Source organism: Condylura cristata, unplaced genomic scaffold, assembly GCF_000260355.1.
Source record: "Condylura cristata isolate star-nosed mole 26May11 unplaced genomic scaffold, ConCri1.0 scaffold00018, whole genome shotgun sequence".
NCBI lineage: Eukaryota > Metazoa > Chordata > Mammalia > Eulipotyphla > Talpidae > Condylura > Condylura cristata.
This window is the reverse complement of record NW_004567119.1, coordinates 12,515,992-12,541,307: the sequence shown is the minus strand read 5'-3', so window position 1 is coordinate 12,541,307 and position 25,316 is coordinate 12,515,992. Positions and strand designations below refer to the sequence as shown.

At 45.1% G+C, this 25,316-nt stretch overlaps 1 long non-coding RNA gene across 1 annotated transcript in view; it reads right to left on the bottom strand.

Annotated features, from left to right (window-relative positions):
* The window catches only part of LOC105853792, a 77,925-nt gene that overhangs the window by 14,766 nt on the left and 37,843 nt on the right, over nucleotides 1-25,316 (bottom strand). The window contains exon 2 of the long non-coding RNA XR_001145565.1: nucleotides 24,978-25,189. This is a non-coding gene — a long non-coding RNA (uncharacterized LOC105853792). The remainder of the gene's footprint in view (nucleotides 1-24,977; nucleotides 25,190-25,316) is intronic.

Below are 25,316 nucleotides of genomic sequence, written 5' to 3'. Positions count from 1 at the left end.
TTTCCATGCAATCAAGTAGACTGGCAATGCAGAATCCACAGTTCTTTATTCAAATTCATGCAATAAAAATGTCAACATCAATTTGGGGAAAAGTAAATTAGCATTTATTTTGCCTTAAAAACAGAGGAAGGAGCAGACTGTTCTTAACAGAAAGAACCCCCAACACGTATCTGAGAAAAATGTGATAGCGCTTAAAAGCAAACACTTGGAAGTGGATTGGAAAGTCTCCAGTGACGCCGCCCCTCCTCTGGGATTATCAGATGGAGTCTTCACTCCAAGATGAGCTCGCATGACCCATTATAACAATAAAGCAGGGGAAATCATTCCACTTGAGCATAATCTGTAAACTTGCAAGTATAACCTATTTGCACTCGCGTAGAAAAACTGTGATAATCTAATGGAGTAGACGTATTGTTCATTAAAAGTGGATCCTACATTTCCTATAGTTCATTGGATACTTAACTTTTCTGCTTCTTTTATGAACTAAACAGTGGTCTCCATTATAGGAGCCTTGACTCATCTAAAATATTAATTAGCTAAACCTAAAAATGTTTCTTTCTGTATTATTCATCTGACATCCTTTGGAAAGAATTTTTAACCAATAGGAAAAAAATTAAAGTTTATACTGGAGAACATTTTCCTAAGTCCATTTGGCCAGGTTGGTAGGTTTGGAACTTGGCAGTGTCTCTAAGTTTCATTTAATTTCACTTCCCTTTAAAATTTTGCTGAGTGAATAGAACTAAGGGAATCAAGAATGATTGATTATAGGCATTTTTAATACTGCCCAAAATATGGAAGAAAAGGCATCAAAGAGTAATCGTGAGCTGGATACAAGGAAACCATTCAGTGAGTTAAACAGAATTTTTAGAAAGACTGATAATGAGAAAGGACATAGGGTGAGAAGCCAGATTCAAAAAGAATTAATTTACTCCTCATAGAGATATGACCGATAGTTCTTTCTTAGAGAACGTAGTCCATATTTACATGTACTCAACCCAAAGGATATTTCAGTTAAAAAATTATAGACTAATTAAAAGAGTAAAAAAAACATGAAAAGTTTGTAGTTGAATAATTTTTTTCAGAAATTATTCACATTCTGGAATAACTAGAAACAACTCTTTGCATTACCTGAGGAGGAAGCCTATTTCCTCTCTCCAAGGACGGCATTTCCAAAGTTGACTTCTCAGGAGACTCGGGAACCTCATCACTTTCTATTACCTGAAATGTCAAAGGGTGATGTCACCCATTGGAGAAAGAAGTTCAACTATACAGAAAGGACTGGGGTCACATAAACGCTGACTAGACCACAGCTCCAAAACATACTATTGTGCTAAGAGAAGAGTGACTTTCGAAGAATGATCAGTTTTAATCTGAATTTCCTTCAAGAGGTCTTTGGAACAAGAGCCCACTGAGCACTGGGGAAGACGTTTCCTGCCGCAAAGCCAGGCTGTTTGGAAGAGGGACCGGAGACCTCGAATGTCAGGCACGACCACACAGGGGGCCCATCAGCTCTCACACCCCCGATCACAGGCACACGAAGTAGAAATCACACACAGGCACACGCAAAGAAGGAAAAAGCCCCACCCCGAGGAAATTTTCTACATGCTCATTTATCTGAGATGGGCATCCCAGGGCACAGGGGGACAAAGTAATAATTCGCTGCTGTGGGACCATCATCCTCAGCATAATATAAAATGTCACCCATCTTTACCTAAACAGACCCTTGCTCTTGAGTCCTTACCATGTGACATGTCTTACAGCCCAACTGGAGGCTCAGGGTAGGAGCAAACAAAAAACCAAAGAGCAACGGAAGAGGTAGTTTGCCCCTGGAAATGGAGACAAAATCCGAGCACAGTTGTGAGTTCAGGAGCACGTGTGGTTTGTGGAGAAGACTTTACTGGAGTGCATTTCCTGAATTCCCCAGAACAACATGAGAACAGACTCATTAGATTATTGACTTGAGGATTCTGCAAGCCTTGTCTAGTTTTAACTTCAATAACAGGCATAAACCAAAGGAAAACTATAAAACTGACAAAGTAAAATATCCTCAATTATTCCCAACATAATGGTATTAAAAATAGAAAAAGACAACACAAAGAGAAGAGTGTCTAATTGCAATTATTTAAAGCAAATGGCTTGAGTGATTGAAGCTGGATCCAAACGACATCCACGCCAGGCTACCCCGAGCACCGGGTCTGTCTCTCAGGTCTCTCCAGAAGAGCCCAGCCTATCTTAACCGACAGTTGCGTGCGCCATCAAGTCCTTGGCAAAGCTCTGGGTGGACATGTGTGACCCAGACGTTCCATGGAAGGTTAGGCCTCCCAGATGGAGTCCTCGTCTTAAGAATGTGTGTAGGATTAGGATATAATCCATTGTTTCAAAGAATACAATGATGATGCACGAAATAAATGCTCCAGCTTATTTTTCTGCTAAAGAATTTGTCAACTCTAAAGCATACATTCATAAATAGAATCCTTTATCTAACAAAGGGTAACTTTCTGCCATCTGAATTGGCAGAGAGAATCCCTGGGTAGGAGAGGAAATAGTTAAAGTGATCTCACACACGCACGCACTCACACACGTACACGCTCACGCACCACGCACGCACTCACACACGTACACGCTCACGCACCACGCACGCACTCACACACGCACGCACGCACGGCACGCGCTCCTGAGAAACCTGCTTATCTTCTATTCTAACCAACAAGAAAAGCCCTGAGTCCTTGGCAGGTCCACACAGAACCCGGCTGGGCCTGCCACCTTCCCACCTCCCCTGGCCCCTGCTCTCTCTCAGACTTGCAGGGGTCTCCTGTCAGGACACAGAGGGGCCACAGTCAACACAGTCAACATGCAAAAGAAAGGCAGACCTCTCCAGGCCTGCAGGCTAGCCAGTGGGCCCTGGGCCCCAGGAATGCTGAAATCTGAGGGCATTCAGGACTGGAACTCCAGCTGTGGGCTAGAAGCCAAGCAAGGGCTCCAGGTGAGGCCTCCCTTGAGCTCCTCAAGTTCTCTCATGCACCTCTTCAGGCTCAATTTTATTCTTTTCCCACTTGTGACAAGATACATCTTTGTGAGGTCTTTTTAGACACCTTTTCAGTTCTAAAGTCTTGGCACACTGAAAGCTGTCTCTTTTGGAGGAGTTTGAGCATCGCAGTATATTGTAATGACAGTATACTGTGTAGACTATAATATTACAAGCTGCTGTAAATTTTATGAGACCATGCTGGACTGGACTCTGGGGTAAGAGGGAAGAGCCTTTTATACGTAAAAGCAGGTCCAGCCCTAAAATCTATAAAGCCAGTGTGCTCCTGAGAAACAGCTGCGCACCCCTACTCACCCTCATGAAGCACAAAAATGCACAGCTACACCAAACGCATGTCATAAATGCCCCAGAAAAGACTGTAAGAACTGGGGAGTCTCTAGCACCCGACCAGAGGCCTGGCACCCAGTGAGTGAGCACTAAATGTTTGCTGATTAACTACACTGAATTCACTTTTTTCATCTACAGAACATTAGTGCCTTTGCGCTCAACAGTTGGTTTCATTTCAAAACCCACTTCACAAGTAGGCCTGTGAGCCCTTTCCCTGTCGCTTCCCATGGCTGGAGAGGTTTCTAATCTCGGGAAGGGCGTGAAGCTGTGTGTGATGCAGCGTTTCTGCTCAGCTCGTCTTCATCACAAGAACCCTACTGACCAACACCGTGTGTGAGAACATGGTGCACGGCCTCAGCTTTGTTTTAGGAAACAAACTGCACCCTGGAGGCGGCAGCCATGAGAAGACATCTCCAGAGGGACAGCAGGAGCAGAGGGGGGGCTTCCCCACTGCTCCAGAGCCTCTCATGGCGCCAAAGTGCCTGGGACTTCCTCGGGAAGCAAACAAGAGCCAAGCGCCTCCAAGTCACTTCACACTGCTCTTGTCATCTCCTCCCTTAGCTTCCTGACACTCACAAGTCCACATAGCAAGCCAGGAGCTGCTGAAAAGCATGAATGCCAACAAGCAGGTTCAGCCCCATGGAAAGCAGTCTGGGGTTTTCGCAGAAGATTAAAAATGGATCTCACGTATGATCCCGCAATCCCACTCCTAGGTATCTACCCAGATAAAAACACTCATCTGAAGGGAAACCATGCACATAGCAGTGCTGTTTACAATAGCCAACTATGGAAACCACATAAATGCCCAAAAATGAAGGAGGGGACCCAGAAGATGTGGCCGTCCCACAGAGGCTGCTGCTGCTCCACCCCGCACTCTGGACCCTCCACCCAGCTCTAATCTTGGCTCTTCCGTATCACTGGCATCTTCTTAAGAGTTCCAAGACCCACTGGACAGGGCAGTGTATTCAGAGGGCCCATGGAAACCACAGGGACTTAGCTAGTTCCAGAACATTCTATGGAATAAAGGAACAAAGACATGAGGAGGAAAGGGCACCCCAGATTTCTTCAAGTGGGTTTCTTTGGGAAAAACAAAAGGTGCAAACAGCAGGCTGATTTTTTTCTAAGATAGAACACTTCAGCCATGTGATGGCTTACTTGCCATCACAATTTCAGGTACAGGGAAGTTTCATTACTTAATGCCAGTGTTTATGACGTTCTCTAACCAGAAACAAACTTGATCCTGGGCAAGTTACTCACAAAGTAACTTGAGCCTCGATATCTCAGTCTCCTCATCTATAAAGTGAGTGGACAACAGAGGCCCCCTGAAGGAACTGAGCAAGAGGGAGAAGAGAGGCTGAGCAGGGCTGGAGGAGGAGCACGGACCGCAGCTCCGTCAGGTAGAGCCAAGCCCGCTTTCTCTCTCTGGACGTGAGTGCCCAGTTCCTGCTCACACAGCGGCCAGCACCGGCCCTGGGCGGAGCTGCAGCTGTCCAGGGGGCAGAGGCAACCCGGTCTGTTGCTGCATGGGGCAGGCATCCCCAAGTGCGCCCTCCCGCTCCACCCCTCGGAACTCCTGCCTTTGTTTTTTCTGTTGCCACAACCTCACTGTGCATGGCTGAGAGATGAAAGATGCCAGCAAAGCGAGCCATGAAACTTGAGTGGGCTCAGGCGCTCAGTGAATGAAAAGGTCCTCAGCATCCTGGGATGGGAAGACCTGACTCTGCCTTCTTCCCACCCCTGTATTTTTTTTTTAAGATTTATTTATTCACACAGAACTGGGTACAAGCCAGAGGTGCAGGGACAGTGAAGGCTTCACCAGAGACAGAGTGGGGAGCAGAACAGGCAGATGGACAAAGTACACTGTTGAGGGGAGCAGCGGGCGGGTCAGGAGAGGTCTGCCGCGCCACGTGGTCACCTCTGGGCTGGGGATGAACTCGCACTGAAGCGGCTGCGGCCAGCTTGCTGTGTCCTAACCCGTTGAGCCACCAGGGAGGGCCTCACCCCTGCATTTTTAACACACTCCTGGAACTGGTCAACTTGTAGAAATAATACCCAGAGTGACGACGCCCCTCACCTTTCAGGAGGCTCAGAACAGTCATTTCCTCAAAGAGGGCAAACTAAGCCCACTTAATCCTGCTAAGTGTGAGGGGTGTGGGAGGGGGGGATGAGGAAGCTCTGGGTGGCCCCAGGAAACAGCGTACAGAAAGTCCCACAGAAGGCAGTCGCCTTCGCAAGAAATCTGGCGTGACCCTAACATCCAGATCTTCGGTTGTCTAACCAAGACACCTGTCTTCTCAGAGCCCTCAGACAAAGGAGGAGCACACGTGTTCAACAGATTTCTTGAATTTATCTTCCCCCGTGCGGGAAAACAAAAGTCAACTGTCTCCTCTGTCCCGAAGGGAAGCGCTGATTGCAGTCAGACCACCGGGGTCGCCCACCGCGCCCTCCCTCCCGCACACCGGGATAGCACCGTCAGCCGCCAAGGCGTTCGGTCCCACTTTACATTCCACAGGGTCTGACAGCTGGCACACCCATCTTGTCTACTCTCTCTCCAATCGAAGCAAAAACCAAATAATGCCACAAATTGAAACCGAGGCGAAATCAGATCCTAGAACTGAATGCATTTCTTCTACCCAATTTTGAACCCAGCATTTTTCTTTACTTCTCTTGAATCTCGCGAAAGCAAAACCAAATCTTGTTTTCTAAATACTAAACTAGAATAAAAAAAACTCTTCTTTGAGCCAGCACGCCCCCAAAATCAACACTTCATAATATTTGAGGCAAACAGTTGGGAAGCACCTGGTGATGTCCCTTCTTTTTTGGGGGGGAGGGAGGCAGGGGCAGGAGGAATGCACAGTTTGATATCACCAAAATGAAAACTGCAAAGAGCAGTCGAGGGGGAACTTGACTTGAAGCCCCTGGGAAAGCCGGTCAGTGGTGTGTGAGTGAGAGCAGAGCCCACCTGGGCAGGAGGTCACCCCTAGCAGCCCATCAGAGGCCAACAGGCAAGAATAAGGATCAGCAAAAGTCATGGGTCGGGGGGCGAGAATGAATGGCTGTTCATACGGAAGACCAGTGGAGGCAGATAGACAAGAAATGGAGGAAAAGCACACAAAATATAAGAGAAGGGTAAAAAGGTTCCACATACAAAAAAGAAGCCTATAGTGGTGGGAAGTTCTCTGGTGATGGAACTGGCCTACACAGGCTGGTTCAAGCCAAGATGACCAGGGTGTGACTCCTAGGGAGCCCCAAGGTTAGCCTGACCCCCAGAACCTATATCTCACCTAAGAATATGCTCATGAAATTTGCTTCGGGAATGAATGAATGGGTGCTGCAGAGCTTAGGTATGCGCTGGCTATTTTTCTCACAGAGACAACAGGTAACAGTCAGGCAAGAGTGAGACTTGTGAATACTCAGGTTTTCCTTCCTCAGGGCACTGAGGAATCAGTAATCAGGTCAATATCGCATTGTATGTTTTCGCTAACACTGCCTAGAAGGCTTCTTTAATTCTAAACTTAATGAGGGAGACCAACGAATATTTTCAGGGCAATATGGTAGCTACACTCACACTCCTACCTTCCAAACATAGAGCAGGTGCAAGGGTTTCTGATACCAACAACAGACCTGTCTTTGTGGGGAATATAACTAGAGGAAGCTGGGCTGTCCCTGAAGTCCTTTTCTGGACATCCCAAGTATTCTTGTCCCCTGGAAACTTTTGCCCTTCATGATTATTCTCGAGGCACAGTTCAGATCAAACAGGTCATGAGATGAGAAACAAATTGATGTTCCCCCACCGTCACCAAACGCCTTTCAGCCAGCCACGTGCAGCTGCCCCTGTTGTCACTAGTGCCGAGCAAGCCCCTAGCTCTGGGCTCTGCCCTCGCCCAGCCTCGACTGGCTTGTTCCCATTCAGTTCCCCCGGAGGCAAGTTCCGCTGCTCCCTGATCACAGACTCCTGCCTGGACTATTCCTGCCTCCGAGCAGCTCCATCTGTCTTGGCAGTGCTCCTCCAGAAATTTCCTGGGCACACTCCCTGTGGGTCAGTGGTCACATTCAGCCCAAGCCCATTTAGCGCCAGAGAAATCTGTCAACTGTAGTGCCTGCCACTCAGGAAGCAGCACTGGGCATGGGACAAGCTGCCAAGGTGGCAGGGAGACCAGGACAAGTCCAAAGTCATGTCTCCAAACACACACAGTCCTGCCCGAAAGCTTTCAAATTATTCTACCACATGGAAGCAAGGGGTGTCTATAAAGGGAAGGCAGGGGAGGGGTGATGGAACCGTTCCGGGGGCTGGTCGTGGTGGTAATGCAGATCTAGAGATGTGTTAGCTTTCATAGATGTGAACACCAAAGGAAAGTACCAGCAAGATGACTCCTCAAAGATCTAAGTGTTCTACCGGAGAAGTCAGCCATGCATTCATAACTAATCATTTTTTCTGAAAATAGCTGTCAACCAAGGTCAAGGTCATGACTTACCTTTTACCTTCATCCAGCTCCAAGGAAATAAACAATATCAGTTTTGTGTCTGGGGGTGAGGGGAGAGGAAAAAGGATGCTTTATGCCAGACAATATTGTACAGTTTGAAAACTCGGGCCTTTGCTATATGTAGCGCCAGACTTAATTTGCAATTTCCTTTCTCACATACCTTAAAATAAGACCTTAATACAAATATAACTTACAGGTTTTATATATAGCTTTTCTTCACCTAACTTATACCTGTATATTTCCTTGCATTCATTCTTTCTTATCTAATTAGCTTGGTTATTTCAAGTGATACAGGCAATTTGTTTCAGTCATTAAACAAGGTGTGTTTTTATTGTTCCTAGAGTTGTCCAAAGTCTGCACTCATTTCATCACTTGCAACGTATTTTTTTTTGTTGTTAAAGATTTATTTATTTATTCATACAGAACTGGGGTACAGGCCAGAGGCTCAGGGACGGTGAGAGGCTTCACCAGAGACAGAGTGGGGAGCAGAACAGGCAGATTGACGAAGTACACTGCTGAGGGGAGCAGCGGGCGGGTCAGGAGAGGTCTGCCACGCCATGTGGTCACCTCCGGGGCAGGCGGGAATCGAACTCATGCGGAAGTGGCTTCAGATTCTCAGTGCTGTGCTTTAACCCGCTGCACCACCAGGGAGGGCCACTTGCAACGTATTTTATCAGGTTCCTCACTCACTTCCATATTCTTCCCGAGCTGACGACCTTGTAAAATCTCCATGCTTGAACAGTCAGTGATCTACGTGGTGTAGATCACTACGTGGTGTAGATCACTTTTCCATGTTCCCCCACATTAATCCCCATCCTCATTGAATTTTTTCACAATACAAATTTAAATCCATGGAGGATTTAAGATTAAACTTCAGGTTCAAGTGAGAAAGGGTTTATATGAGTTCTGAAGGGAACCCAGAGAGCTGTGCGGGTAATCCTGGCTCACTCCCATCAACTTACACGAGGCTTTCAACAGAGAAAAGCTGCCGCCTGGACTCAGCAATTCTCACAGAGGGTAGTGGAGACCAGGTCAAGCCTGGAGCTTGGGGGTTTGTTTTCTCCAGGGAGAATGCGAAGACAAAACATTAAAACTTCCCTCTTGTTAAAGCTTGACAGACACTTCCACTTGGGCGATCCACAGTGTGTCTCTATTTTGCATAACTGCAACTGAAGAGTATAATCAACAAGAACGATGAATAAAATGTGGGGCTTGGAAAATTCCCAGCCAACTGTTCATGCTGTATTAACTTCCACATTCAGTCAATGCACGCCCCACACATGAAGTCACAGGGTTTCAGGAGGGTAAAATTCTAAGTCTCAAAAAAGTAAATTTCTTTTAAGGTTAAACATTACCTCAAGTTGTCATTTCGTCACTTGCAACATATTTTATAAGGTTCCTCATTCACTTCTATATTCCTCCCAAGCTGACAACCTCAGTAAAATCTCCTTGCTTGAACAGTATGTGACCTGTGTGTTCTCCACAAAGGGTATTTGACTCTGAGAGAATTCAACGGTCGTCAGGCTAAAACTAAAACTCAATAAGAATGGGGGTGGAGGGCAGCCTTTCCTAATCCCAGACAGCTAAATTTTCCTCGCTTTAGAAATACTCGAACACAGTCTCCAGTGTGGGCTTTTCTTTCTCTGGGCAGGATTTTAATTCTAATTAAAGTTCCCCACAATGACAGTAATATCTTTCCCAGATCCTTCTACCAGTGTTGAACTAAGAACTTCTAGATTAGAAATCTGCAGAAATTCCTCTCCGGAAAGGAATATAGATCTGAAAACTTTGAAATTCATAGCTTTACAGTGGAACATACAGATAATCACCCAACAGGTAAGGGAACTAGCTTCATCAAAAAACTGCAGCAGTGAAAACCACAATAATAGACCATCGCTGTCAATCAGAGGTCACAGTGGGAGCCTTTTTTCTGGAGTCACTCCACCCAACAGCCAGCACACCGCTCGATAAGGACATACGGGACCCCGCGATCATCATCTGGTAAACCAGCCATGAACACCATCCTATGTCCAGTGACTACAAGAAACCAGGGCGGCTCTGAAGGCCCCAGGCAGGGGGACTAAGGGAAGCTGCCTCCTGCCCATCTGCGCATGCTGTGCTGGGAATGCCAACTTGACTTGTGGCAAACTCTCACATTCCCTTAGCCTGTCAACAGTGATCTTATTACTACTGACCCATCGTAATGAGAAGAAAGTCTGCTTCCAAGTGCTGCTTCCAGTAGTGGAGCTGGACTTGAGCAGTTGCAACCAGATTCTCCTGAACTTGCTCATGACCAGCTGGTAGGAAGAGCAGAGGCCGTGGCAATGGACCTTCGTGGCGATGGAAGCCATGGGACCTCGAACACAGGGGCCACAAACCCGTCTGAGTGTCAGAGGGGTGAACGTGAGCTTACGGTAGCAAGAACAGGTTGTCCAGTGGAACAAGGAATTGAACACAAATGAGCATTTAATGTGGAAAATGATCAAATATGCCTTTGGAGAATAACCTGGGTATTTTATAAATAACCATAAGATGCTATAAAATGCAATCGTTACATGAATGCTATGGTCTCAGTTTTCAAAAATAAGTCAAGTACTATAGAAAATACATACCAATTTCAAGTAAAACACCAGCAAACTCCCAAGCTTCCTTTGCCTCCCCAAAGGGCAGGTAGATGTTTCTCTAATTACTTAACAAATAAGGAGTCTGCAACTCAATTTTTTAAGCCAAACTCTTAGAGATTTATGTGTGTTTATAGTTATGCTTATAAGTATACAAACATGATTATATTTCAAGCAAATGGGCCTCCATTCTCGGCTTTGTTATCTCAGTACAGTATTGTGGAAAAGGAGGCTGCAGGGCATCTACTTTGACCTTCTCCTTTTGCAGAGTGAAAGCTGTGCCCTTGGGTAAGGGAGAACCAATGACAGAACACAGAGCCCACCATCCCCGCCGGCCCCCACTGCACTGTTCCAGGTCGACAGTGTCAAGCACAGCTTAATTACCTCAAGCGTGTAAAAAGGAGAGAGAAAACATGTCCACCCTTTTCAGTTCTCGACCAGGACAATATCACTCTCAGTTTTTGTCTCTAAGAACCTGGATAAATCCTGCTGTGTCCACTCAGCTTGAAGCAAAGCATATGTGACAGTTTATTTGAGTAATACGAGCAACCTCAAATAGACACTGGAATATTGACTTTATAAATCATGACTAGTTCAGTGCAAAAATTGAATAATGGCTGTGGATGCTTGTCCTTCAACCCAGCCATCTCCTCCAGCGTTTCTGAATGCAGCACATGTTCACAGAGGAGGGCCCGGCAAGGGCATTCTCTGCCACCCACAAGCCTTTGTCCCAAGCTCCAGCTGTGTTTCTGTCAAAGGGAGGTGAAGTGATCCCCAGCCCGAATCAAGGTCTCCTCTTCCTCTGTCACTCTGATGGCAAACAAAGGTTGACCAGAGGAACTGCCAAGAGGAAAATGAAAGGGAAGCAAGGGTTTGTCTGTGGGCCCCCGAATTGGGCTGACTTCTAGCACATGGCCTCCTAGGGGCAGGATAAGCTTCCTGGGAAGGAAAAACCTGAAATGAAATCTGTGCAGTTCCGGATGCTGGGCTCTTGCTGCACCAAAGTGCTTAACCTTGCTGCGCTATGAGCCAGTAAGTGTTCTTGTCCTTGACCTACTCTTACCAGAACTCTCCACTTGGCTGGGTACAGAGGAAGGAAAAGCAGACAGAAAAGCTTGTACTGCCACTGAAGTCAAACACTCCTAAACTCTCGACAGTGTGAACACACCCAACTGAGGCCGGATTTAAGTGGCAGCCAGCGAGGCAGACGCTCTGCCTCACCGCCCACTTGACATTTGGACTGAGCCCTCGCCTATGCTCGGCCACTCTCTCTGCAAGATATACTGAAACCCTTTACCTCATCTGTGAATCTTAAACTTCGTCCTCACTTGCAAAGTCCCAGCACATCCATTTGAAGTGGGAAAAGAAAGAGCATCCAAACCACTGAGGAAAAAAACAAGAATTGCAACCCTGTCTCTTCCTTCAAGCTGCTTTTGTTATCATAGCGCATGATGGACAACTTCTCTCCCAGATACCCTGCTAGACTAAACCATGAAAAGTGGCTTTTGGGCCGAGGGACACCATGCAGTCCAGCAGGGCATTTGGCTGGGGCCTATTCAGATCCATTTGGTGGAAATATTCTAAGTAAAAACTGAACAGTATCTTGTTAGGCCAGGTGGCTTTTTGTTTGGCTGGAAGAAAAACCAACATATAAATAATCTTATGTTGCAAACTTTCTGCATGGAAAACGATTTTTTCCCTGAAACGTTTCAACCCTCAAGAGTAAAATCCCACACAGACTAGGTTCTGAGTGAATGGAGGCCGTATCAGAGCTCTGACCCACCAGCCATTGCTTCATCTAACAGAAAGGACAAGTTCACTGAAATATGTTATTGCAAGTCTGGCAGACTCCCAAGAGCAAGATAATTTGACTAGTTAAGTTTCACATCAATGGTCAGTAGCCCTGGAGTTGAGTGTAGTAATGTATCATGCAATGTAATCTGGATCTTATTTGGAAGAACGGCACCCAGGCCATAGATATGAGATGTCTTTCCCTATATGGTGCAATGATGTCTCAACTAGCATATTTCAGAAGCGTTATGGCTTTACAAACTTGTCACTGAGATACAAGTTCCTCAAAATCACCAACATGTCATCCAAGAGCTAAGAAAGCTCTCTTCATCCCATTAGTGGACCACTTTGACTATCTAATTTCTCCCTGGCTTCCCTTTTCTAAGTAGTAGAACTGAGAATGGAGACTAGGGCCCCCAATTTCCTGGCTCTTGTGGCTGTATCCACAGTCCCTCTTGGTTTTAGAACTACACGTCAGCTCTTGGTGAGCCTCCTCGACTCCAGCTATGTTATTAAACTATTATTCCCTAATAATACTGCCATTAATCACCGCGACAGATGGAAGCCAGCTCTGGTCATGTTCTCTGAACTCACCGTCAAACAGTCCCAGTGTTAATGGAGATGACGCCAGCATGAATGAACAACCTCTAAAAGCTGCTGTTTATCCCTTTACCCCTTCCCTATTCTTAGCAATATGCCCTTTTTCTCGTCACAAGACTCCCTGCTTCTATAGGGAGCAACTCCTTATGGAATTCTGGGAAATGGGTTTCTGTTGACAGACACCATATAATGATGATAAACGACAGACAAGCTAGCCGTCTTAAAGCTGTTATTCCCTCAGCACGCTTCCAAATACACGGAGTATTTCTACAGGCTTAAGCAATGGAAAGCTGCGTACTTGGAAAAAAAATTCTCCATTCAACATCCTTTCACAGACTGAGGAAAAGAAGTGATACTAAACAGAAAATGTAAATCACCTGTGAGCTAATATTCCCCGAATGATGCCTTGAAAGTGTTGAGGGTACATAAACAGTTTCTTTACAAAAGAGCTTTGTTCGGACTAAACTATGAATGAGGGTGTTGGTTCTCCTTGCTTTCCCTGAGTAAATTATAGCTTGGAGTAAGAGTTCCATATAATAGTGAATGTCTTCCTCTGAAAACATGCATTTTTAAACTCAGTTACGCCATAGTGTTCTTTTCATTCAAAGCCATTTGATACCCTATCTCTTAAGAAGCTATTACATATGTGACTCCACACAACCAACCAGTTATTTATACAAGGAAAACATCTAATAAAGAGGCCCGTCCTGAAAAGCACAGAGCAGCTTATAAAATTTTCTCCTCGGCCCCCACTCAATTATAATAAAAACTGTATTTCAAAAGATGGTTTTTCGGGGTTTGTTGTATAAGGTTGTTTTATATCACTGCCTCACTGAGAATAAAAAGTAAAAGTGCCACAAAGGAAAATACTCCAAAAGTGGCCCCTATTCTGCTCTCGGTTTGGCTGGTAAGTACCAGGGACGCAGCCGAACTGCACTGTCTCATGGGGAGGTAAAATTCAAAACTTTAAATTTAAGTTAATTACAGTTCCAGTAGCCACATGCAAGTGTTTGCTAAGCAGATGGGACCCGAGGTGAACGCAAATGATAGCTCGTTTTCATCATAACAGAGTAACTCATTTCTCCACTGAGTAAATATTTTTGACCTGCAGTTGTGACCTAACCAAGGCTTGTGCTCTTAAGAGAATAACATTCTACAAGGGCAGGACAGATGATAAGCAATTGAACACAGAAGCAAGGTAAATTCAAGCATGAATTGCCACAAAATGAAACCAGCTGATAGTTAGATAACGATAGGATGGGGTATGGTGAGATGGGGTCACCTTTTAATGAGGTGGCCATGAAGCTCTCTGTAAGGAAGTGACATCTGAGCAGAGCCTCAAATGACAGGAGGCCACAAAAATCTGAGGCAGAGAATCCTAACCAGAGGCAGGAGACAGTGTCCAGGTCCTCATGCAAGAACCACATGGTGAGGCCAGGAAAATGATGCATTGGAGATGTGAGTGGTGGGAGTGAGGTTCCATCTGTCAGTACAGGCCAAATCGAGTCCTTGTTGCTAGTGAGGGAGCTCAGATGTCATTCTTCAAGGAGCCAAATGCAATAATCCATGAAAGCTCCCAGGTCCCAACAATCAACACTGATATGTAACTCATTCTTTCACTCCCTCACCAAAAGCAATCAAGGCACTCGCCAGCTCTGTCAACAGCGACTACTCAGTTATCAACCTCTGTATTCGCTCAGCTTTTGCTCGGAAAGTCATGCAGCACTTTAGTGAGCATCTCATGAACTATTTTAACTTAATGAACAGTTTAATGAAAATTTCCCCAACAGTTCCTAGAAACTATGAAGTACAGTTCATAGATGGATGAATAACACAAAAAGAAAAAAGTAACATCTCACCCAATCAAAAGCTGGTTTCCTTAGAAACAAACACCACACCAGCAACTCAATGTTGAAAATTGAGACAACTTTCAAGGTCACCCAGAAATCCCGCTGTGGACACAGTTTGCTTTAAAAACAGGCTCATCTATTCTAGTGATAGAAAGAGACTTGTCAAATCCCCTGGTCACAGCTGGGGAAACTGAGGCCCAGAAAAGGTAAATCACTTTTCAGTGTTATCTGGCAAAAGACTTTCTGTTGTTAGCTAGGTACGTTAATCTTTTTTAAATGAGGAGAAATTGGTCTCATTCATGAACTGGCCAACCACAGAAGCATGCTTTGTCTACTTTGTTAGAAACAAAGTTGTTTGCTCAAAACCCATGAAGAAGTATACTGCCTGCTCCGCCTTTCTTTCCGAGTCTGCTGCCGCTGCCACACTCTCGGACACACGGGCTGCCAGGAAAGTCACCCCAGTATGCAGGGAAACGCGAGAGGGTGCCCATAAGTCAGGGAGACTCGATCACTTGAAATCTCAAAGGACAGAAGACTCACTATGGACAGGCAGGAGGCATGCACCACAAGGTGGCCATGCCAAAGTCTTCTCCAAGATCGGCCAAGCAATCCGGGTTGGCAGGTGGAGGAGGGGCCTGACAACACACAAAAAACTGACTCTCCACCTCATCTCTCTTTCCTCTTTCTCTCATGACTCAGTGTCTGACATCTTCAAATCTCGAAGCTTTCTTCGTTTTCCTTTTCAACACTAATTAGTTACATGACTGCTCTCAACTTTAGCACATTTATTATCCTGGCTATTTCTTTTTCAAACATTTTATATAAAATGCCCAAGTTTGAAATTACAGACACCTAAAGTAAATGAGAAATACTTTCCTACTTTTAAGTCACCTTGTTCTAATTAGGTGGTTCGTTTTCAGATGCTACTGAAGAGCTTTTTCTCCCCCTGTTTGAATGACATGTGCCAAAAAGTACAGTGCTGATTTTCTGGAAATTTTTCAATGTCCGACTTGCGTTTTGTTAAATGGTGAGCACTTGTGGAGAATGAACTGTAAGGGATCCTGGAGGGCACACGGTGAGTGACCAAGGGACAAGACTAAAGGTCAAGTGGCCTGACCCCGCCACAGGCTAACTGGCGAGATCACAAGGAGACATCTGGTCCCTGGCACTAAAATGAAGATAACGCTGACCTTCAGTCAGCCAGGTACTAAAGCGGAATGAATGCTCATGACACAAGTTGAAAACTGGAGAATGGTTATCAAACTCACAGGCACGAACAAACTCTTCCCACTTCTCTTTGAAATGTAGTCAACTTCTTCTGAATGTATCTGGGAAATCCAAAATGGGATCTAAGTGGAAAATCATGCAAGTAGATGAGAAGGACACTGACTGGGCTGGACTGCAGCCGGGAACTTGGGCACCTGCTATTTAAGAACAGACCCACAGATGAATCAACACCTCAGCTCGAGTTAAGCACTCAAAACCCCAAACAAATTATATCAGCACTACTGGGTAAAAATGGATACCCCAATTAGATAATCAAGCCTTTGCTGTGAGCGACATTGTTGAGATTCTTGAAAAGGTCAGTCATAAAAACTGCCCTGCTGTTTCTGTTATTAAAAAAAGAAAGAAAGAAAAACTCTACTTTCATTAAGTAAACATTGCTCCTATTTTGCAAAGATCATCTAACAAGAACAATCCTAAATTCAAATACACTAGGCTTTCCACATGGTGAACAACCAGAATAATCATAACACATCTTCAAGCACTAAACATTTCACCACAGCCATGCTGGTTACAAGCTCTAAGATCCCAGCGCCTGCACAAAGAAATGTAATCTCTTCCACTCCCAAATTGAAAACGCTCTGTGGAGGATGTGGTTTTCTTCATCGTGAGCCCTGACTCTGCTGGAACACACTCTCCAATCTGTCCAGACACTTGTCAGCAGGGGTCGGTGATGCCCTTGCCTTCTTGGGCTGCTGTTCTTTGCGGTATTCTGCAATCACTCATAAATAACTCTCCTCACCACTATCTCTGCTTTAAAAAGTAAACTACATCTTTCTTCTGTTTGGGAAAAAAAGTCAAAGTTTTTCAAAATAACACAGTCACCAGATCAAAGTGACCTGGTGGTGTAGACAAGCCCAGTAAAGCCACTCCTCACTGAGTCACTGAGGCCTGAGTGAACAGGCTTTCTTTGCAAGTCTGCTTTTCAATGGATGTAGCAGAAGACAAGTTAGACACAGGTCCACTGGCTCAAGTCTCGTGTGTGTGTGTGTGTGTGTGAGTAAGATTCAACTAAGTGCATAAACTTTATGCAAAATTACAAGATTCTTGACTTCTACTTGAAAGATGTGTTTAATAATAGAGAAGACTCAGTCAGAGAGACTTTAAAGAATGAGAGAGGTCTGGCTGGGACCCCAAAGCCTCAAGACTAGCCCCAAAACCACTACTCTGCACTGACCCCCCCACTGCTCACAAGCACCTCATCCGGCCCGACATTCCAAGCCTCCATCTTGATTTTCTCCATCCCATCCTTCCTGAAGACCCAACTCAGATACTAGTTCTTTATGAAGTTTTCAGTTTTAAGTCTCCTCTAAACGCTGAAAAATAATTGAAAACCTCAAGAAGCTTTTATTTCTACAGCTACATCTATCGATTTACTGAATTCAAAGGGAAAACAAGCGTTTTAAATGTTTACTGTTTAAAATTACTATAACAAACCACCAGATCTTAACATAAATAATGTTGTTTAAGAAAATTCAACCCTATTTTCCAAAACAAAAGAAAATTAGTAAGAAAAGTGACATTGTTTTCAGGTTTGCAGCTCTCATGAATGTCTGGCGTAATAAAAATCAGCTGAAATTTCACATCTGCTCCTGAACTTAATCTGTGTGGTATCACTCACCACACAACCTCTGGAAAATGCCACTGTACACTCACATAAGAATGAAACTAAAAGACAACATCTTGGAAGCATAGGTATTATGTAAATGATCTTGAATGCAGAAACATCTGGGAACTCCAACCACAAGCAGGGAATTGGCCTCTGATAAAAATGGTCTTCTCCAGTGGGTGAAGAGGATGTGGTATAGATATACACCAAATGGAATCATACTCAGCTATAAAAAATGGTGAAATTTTGCCAATATGACAACATGGATGGAACTTGAGGGTGTTCTGCTAAGTAGATTAAGACAGAAAGAGAAAGGCAAATGCCGGAAGATTTCACTCTCAGATGTACAATCAAAACAAGATTCTTAGAGTCATTTAGATTCTACAGGGCAGAGGTGGCCAGCGGTGAAGTCGGAGGTGGGATGGTTTCAGGGACCCAGTGGATGATGATGGACACATGCAGGAATCTCTAGTTATATTCATGCATTGATAAAACAACTTGTGGTGAGCAAGTCTCTGGCCCCACCAAATCTAGAAACTGGAGACACGCCAGCTTTCACCCGAACATTTGAAGAACCCTGTCTGATAAGACCCAGAAGGATGTGACTTTCTGTTGATGGCCCTTAGCACCCTGTAGCCCCACTGACACTTTCAGTCAATGCTACCCAGAGCGATTATGCTGGTCTCACATGTGACTTTCAATTTTCTACTTGCCATTGCTTTAAAAGAGACAGGTAAAAGAATTCCAATGGCGGCCCTCCCTGGTGGCGCAGTGAGTTAAGCACAGCACTAAGAAGCTAAAGCCACTTCAGCGTGAGTTCAATCCCTGCCTCCGAGGTGACCACATGGCGCGGCAGACCTCTCCTGACCCGCCTGCTGCTCCCCTCAGCAGTGTACTTCGTCGATCTGCCTGTTCTGTTCCCCACTCTGTCTCTGGTGAATCCTCTCTCCGCCCCTGCGCCTCTGGCCTGTACCCCAGTTCTGTATGCACAAATAAATAAATCTTTTTTTTTAAAAAAAAAAAAAAGAATTTCAATGCAATGATATATCTTGCTTGACATAGTACACCCAAAATGTTATTGTGCAAGCAATATAAAAATGGTCAATGGATAGTGTATTGGCCATTTTTCTTACTTTCAGCTCTTACTGGCTGTGATGCTGAAGAGCTTAAAGAGAAACTCAGCAAGTGTTCAGAACTTTTGAGAAGCAGAGACTGGAAGGGAGGATCCAAAGACATCTCACAAAAACTTCTTTTCAATGTTTGAAAGGCCTTGTTATTGCATCCAATTGTCAGCCAACAGATGTCAAAGTATACACCCAAATCAAAGCAATGAGGTAAAATACAACCAAATAGCGCATCTATGACTCTATTTATTAGAGTGCAAAACTAATCTTCACTATTAAGAAGAGTGTTTACGCTTAGGGGAGAGGTGTTACTCAGAACCATCTGGGTGCTGTCTCCAAGGGTGAGTGCTGCTAGTGCACACTCACCAAGGTGTTCACACATAATACGTGATTTCTGTGTGATCTATATCACACGTGTGCATACATATGTAAGCATGCACATCCATGCATATCTATGAATGCAACAGTCAAAATAAAACATGATCAGGACTTGGGCTTCTTCCTGTATAAAATGCCATGGATCAAGGATCAAAAATCTGGACACGAGTAGGATGCCTTTGTTCTCATCATCTTCATAAAAGATGACTAACAAGTATGATAGCATGAAAGATGTATGCTGCTGAAGTTCTTTTTTATGGATGAATAAATCAAACATTAACTTCCTTTTCACCTTAATTAATTTGAATATCAACCATGTGATGGCAACAAATTATCTCCAAAAGTAGATTTTGAAGTAGGATCTAATAACTTAAAATTTTGTTTGAGTGTGCGAATGAAGATTTCAGGATATATATATTCCTTAGATACTAATCTACTCCGGCTCTTCCTTATCTGCACATAAAAATATGCAGCCTGTTCCTTTGGGATCACTTGGAAAATCTGTTCCTTATGAGAAACTTGGAAACAAGCATTTACTAAATACAACATTCAAAGAAAAATGCCATATTATCAAAAAGAATCATTATTACTTTTAATTTTATTATATATGGTCATTCAGACATTCTCAAATGTATAGAGCCTTGCAAAGGAAAAGCCAAAAAGAAACCAAGAGATAATAGAAGATGTATATATATATACATACATACATACATATATATATATATATATACACATACACACACACAATCAAGATTCAATGCTACCTCCCTGGAACAACTGTGATAGCACCCCTCACCTACACACACAGGTGTGCAACTAGTCTGGCATCACAGACAGAGAAACTAATAGAAACTAAATTCAAGACCCAAGGCGCACGCCAGAATGACAGGAACCTGTGGCCTGAGCCCCAGTGCTTACACAAAGCAATATAAGCCCATCAATCAAGGCACATCTTAATTTGGGTCACGCCCTTAGAAAGAGAGAAGAGGTGCCTCCTATAACCAACTCCCGGGGTGACCTCCCAGACACCCAGAGGTGCCTTTAGAACAGCTGCACTGTGTATTAATGGCTGGCTTATTGTCAGTCTTCTCTAAATCGTGAGCCCCTGTTGGAAATAGTACTTAAGGCACCTCTTGAATTTAATTTAAAAGATTTTTACTAAAATAGAAAAAAAGTTCTAAAGTTAAATGCCAAGAGAACTAACTCTAGGCTAAGAAGGGGGGAAAAACCAACATTGTTCAAGTATGGAGTCAAAAAGGCATAATTATTACGACCTGACTTAAAATGTCAGCCACAAGCAGGGAAGGAGGCCGCTATGGCCTAAGATGCGCCTTACGAGGCCTCCAGGGAAAGAGCTGCCGACACCGAGCTCTCACACTACAGCGTGGCCAGCACGCAGCAGGGTTCCTCGGCCTGTAGAACGTCACTGTGGGACGTCACGCATCCACTCCGTATAGAAGTGAATTCAGATCTAAAACACATGATGACCACTTCCGGAGGGGTCTCTGCTCTCCAGAAAGCTCTGCAGTCCAACCCATCACCGTGGCCTAGAGCGGTCACAGCAGAAAGGACTGCAGGGCTCTGGCACCTATGTCACTAAGCCCGGCACAGATGGGTGGGCTGGGGGGCTGATGACCAACAGTGCCATCGCCAAGATCTTGGCATCACTGAGTGAACACAACACCAGACCGTTCATCAGATGGCGCACGTGTCTGAAAAGACACTGGACAACTTCACCGCCTATGATAAAGAATCTCACTTGCTTGGATCTCACACAGCTAATGCCAGATCCTCCGTACAAAAGTGCAGCTTTGGCAACGTATAGACCAAGGACCTGATGAACTTAAGTGGATGTAAATGCAGTGTGGTTCAGATGTGAGCGCCACAAAGCCGGCAGGTGGACTGGCGATTCCCAAAGGAGGTCTGAGCCTGTACCATCGTTGCACCTGGGAACTTATTACCAATACAAATTGCTGCTCCCCCCCACCAAAAAAAAAAACCCATCTATTAATTAGAAACTCTCGGGACAGAGCCCTTCATTCTGCTCCACACTGAGGTTGAGACCCGCTGTTCTAGCTCAGTGACCTCATTCACCGAATTTCTGAACTGAAGTTGCTTCGCTTACCTCCTCCCTGATGCAAGGGGTATGTGCATCATCTTGGCTTTCTCTATCATCCATCATTACCTTGTTTGTTGCCTGTTTGAATCTACAGTTTCCTTCAGACTTGTAGTCGAAGGGCCAAAGTAAATGTAGGTGTGTCCGGGTGGAGGTGAGAGGGGCTAGTTTCTATTTTATTTTTAGGGATAAGCTAGCTAATTAAGTCTTCTGTGGTTCCTGGAGCAATCAAACTTTTCAGAGAACTTTCAAGTGAACAAAGAAAATTCAGTTAATAGGCATGAACATAAGGGAACCAACTTACTAAAATTAAAGTCCTGGAGAGGTCACAGCATGTAACCAGATTTAGGAGGATTAAACGCATTACTGTGCTTCTTTTCTCCAACTATCCATGTTATTTTCCATATTAATGTTTCTTCTCCATAGTTATGCAGGGAAGATAGACTTGACACATGCAAATGCCAGAGTCAACTTAACCCCTGAGAGGGGCTTTGACGGCAGAGGTTGCAATCTGGTGCCCAGGCGCAGGGCTAGGCAGCAGGCATGTCTTGTTTGACTCATATGCAATTTGGTTTGTTTGTTTAATACTTGCCAACATTTTCCAGTTGGGAGATGTCACAGTAAAATCTAGAATGCTGGCTTCCCTTGGACCTCCATTCAACATGACAACTATGGCAGGAGCCCTGAAGCAGCTGCTCTGTGAAACGACCAGACTCTGGGTTCCTGAGACCCCCCCCCACCTCGCTCCACTCACACCGGTGACTCCGAGTTCTGCTCCGTCTCCAATCCAAAGGGTTTCCAGATTGGAGAAGGTGTCGTGTTTCCCTTAAAAAGAAAGCTTCAGGCCTATCCAGGCAACCATTCTGGAGTGACCCATCTTTTGTGTGACTCTCTGTTCTCACCCCCCTCTCTTCAAGGAATTTCTAGGCAATAATTATCGGATATATTCAAACACATATTCCTAAATATCTTAAAAGACTGTCTCCTTGACTCTGAGTAGAAAATCATTCCTTAGAGCCTCTCTGGTGACTATCACTACCACTGCTACAGCCTGAGTTCAATTCCTGGCCAGGGAGCTGACCCACATGGCGTGGCAGACCTCTCCTGACCACCCGCTGCTCCCCTCAGTATTGTACTTCATTGATCTGCCTGTTCTGCTCCCCACTCTGTCTGGTGAATCCACTCACCCTCTGCACCTCTGGTCTACATCCCATTTCTACACACACACACAATATTCATTCTTTAATTAACAACAACTTTTAAAAGTAATGACCCATGTGACAAGGAAAGAAGAAACTGTGATATGAAGGGGGCCATTTTATGTAAAAAAATATTTAAATGTTACTAACACTTTGCTATGAAAGCTATGAGTATTTTATGTTTCCGGACAACTTCATCACAATAATAGATTTTTTTCTGAGCAACTCCGTATAAAAGCACTACACCCTATTTTTATTTCATATATCTACCTTAGTAATAAAGACAACTCAGCCAGATCGTAATCGTGCAAGAAAATCATAATATTCAAAGACTTGGAATTTGATCTCCATCTCTCTCTTTATACTCAAAGGCCAGTGCTGACAACAGTGACATGCCTCGTGGTGTGTCAACGGCTCTGGTTGGGAGCGCTCAGTGCTCCTGCTCAGTGCGCGGCTGCCCCCAGCAGCCAGGGCACCTGATGGTCATCGCCCCGCCCAGGGCATAGGGGCCACGGCCGCTGCGACCCTCAGCTCTACCTGAACCCGTTGCCTTGGCATCCAGTCCCAAGAACAGAACTGTTGGCTTATTATTCTCCAACGCCGCCCACGCTCTGCCTTCGAGACATTTAAGGGCAGACAGTTGAGAAATGAAGAGATTGGAGGGCCAGGGAGGGCCAGAGTCAGGGAGGCCCCCACATCCCAGCTGCTGGTGCTGTTTCCTACAGCCCAGATGGCTCTCGCTGAGCGGCGAGCGCTAGGAAGTCAGTGGACACTGCTGCTTCTTCCCTGGCAGCTTCTGCTCAGAGCAGGGGGCACTGTCTCCACAGCCCCTTCAGCACTGGGAACTTCCTCCAGCAATTCTCGTCTGCCATGAATGACACGGGCTTGAGCACAGAGGCGCTGTGAGCAGTGCCAGCCACAGTTTACGCTGATATTGCTGTGGCTGCCTGGAATCCCAGATCTGAGTACTGTACGGCGTTCACCCACAAGCTATTCCAGGGAAGGATGCCACTCTTCAGGGAGAGCTCTCTGGGGCAGCCCAATCAACTTCAGGGCCCCTCTGATTCCTTGGGTTCTCTTTCTCTTAGCTGCCAGCAGCCCTTCTGACCTCTTCCAAACAACAGCTTACAATGCAGAATTCAGCCCAAGCAAAGCCTTCACCAGCAGTCTGGTGACCTCACTTTAAATAGCGGTCTAGCATCTACTGATTGAAATGAAGAGCAGGGATTTACACACAGAGGCCTCAATTTAAAATTTCAGAAAGAACCCACTTAGACTTGGATGTGACAAAGACCTCCATGAAATATCTGTGCATTTTCTACAATGAACAAAGATTGTTTTCTAAACAACAGGGAAAGCATGCAATAAAATCTCAATCGATTCAGGAGGTCCCTGCAGAGGGCATGTGACCTGCCCTGGGGACGGTGGAGCCATCTACCTGGAGATATTTCCTGTTTGCAAGTGATATCTCAGCTTAAAGTAAAAAAAAAAAAAAAATTAAAGACTAAATTGCAGTTTATAAAATGATAAAGAAAAGTTGTTGCCTTGACTCAAGGATGCTGGCAACAGCACAAAGTATCCTTAGTATAAATAGGGTGCCCCCCCAGCCGAAAGTATGGGGTTCCTACAAAACTTCAAGGCCAAGATGGCATAAAGCAAAGAAACAATCACAGTCTTGACTACACATACACAGCTCTTACAGGCAAAGAACAGGGTCTAAAAGCTGGAGCTTTTAGTAAGGAAAGTGGCAGAGCCTTTGACAGAAATAACACACATGACAGCCACAGGACAGAGAGTTCTGATTAGTGAATCTTTTCTTGCCTCCAAGATTGAGTAGTGGGTAGAATCAGAATTGGGATGATACCTGCTGGGTCTACCCTTTCTCAACTGTCTGCCCTTAAATATCTGCCTTCATAATAAAGACAATTCAGCCAGATCGTAATCGTGCAAGAGAATCATAATATTCAAAGACTTGGAATTTGATCTCCATCTCTCTCTTTATATTTAAAGGCCAGTGCTGAGAACAGTGACATGCCCCATGAAGGGCCAGGTCTAGGAAAGTAGGTGATTCGTAGGCAGGCTATTTTTTGCCTCTAAAAGGTGACTGTGGTATGTGTGCAAACGCATGAGAATCGTACTCTCTTACACTCGCTCGCCCTAAGTTCCTGAGTTACTCCCACAGACCTCCCCAGAAGGCCCTTCTGATGGGCACCTCCTCCAGCCAGCTTGCACCCCCTCATCTGGTCAACCTCCAGCCAGTCTCATCAACTCATATGCAACCTCCAATGCGCCTTCCTGGAAAAGCCCAGCTCTGTGTATACCCGACTTTGCATGCTCTCCGGAACCTATCTCCGGGGTTCGGTGAAGGGCCACACTGGCGAGTTCCCGTAACAATGACACCGACGGAAGCCATGAAGGGCTTACCACCTGCCAGTCACGGTGCTCAGTTTAATCACATATCTCGTTTAATCCTCCCAGCAGCTCCATTACCAGCCCCGCGTGACATTATTTCTACTGCAGCAGGATGCTAAGAATAGATATGACGTACCTTCTCCAAGTCACACAGCTCCAGAGTAGGGTGACTTGCATCCTGGTGATTCTAGCTGCAGCTCCCCGGCCCCTCACACCACCGAGTGGATTCCGCATTCTCCTCTCCTTGACTGTGCACCATCCTGCGGTGCTGTTCCCCCGACACCACTGCTCTTCCAAATCTTCATTCTCCTCAGATTCCCCACCTCAAGTTGAGGGCCTCGGCTCCTCCTACAGGAAAAACAAAAGCTTTCATGGAAGAGCTGCATCTGCTTCCCACAGCGATCCTGGACAACAGCACGCCGTCTTAACCCTTCTTGCCAAGGCGCGCTTCTCCCCTTTGCCTGAATCCCACTCT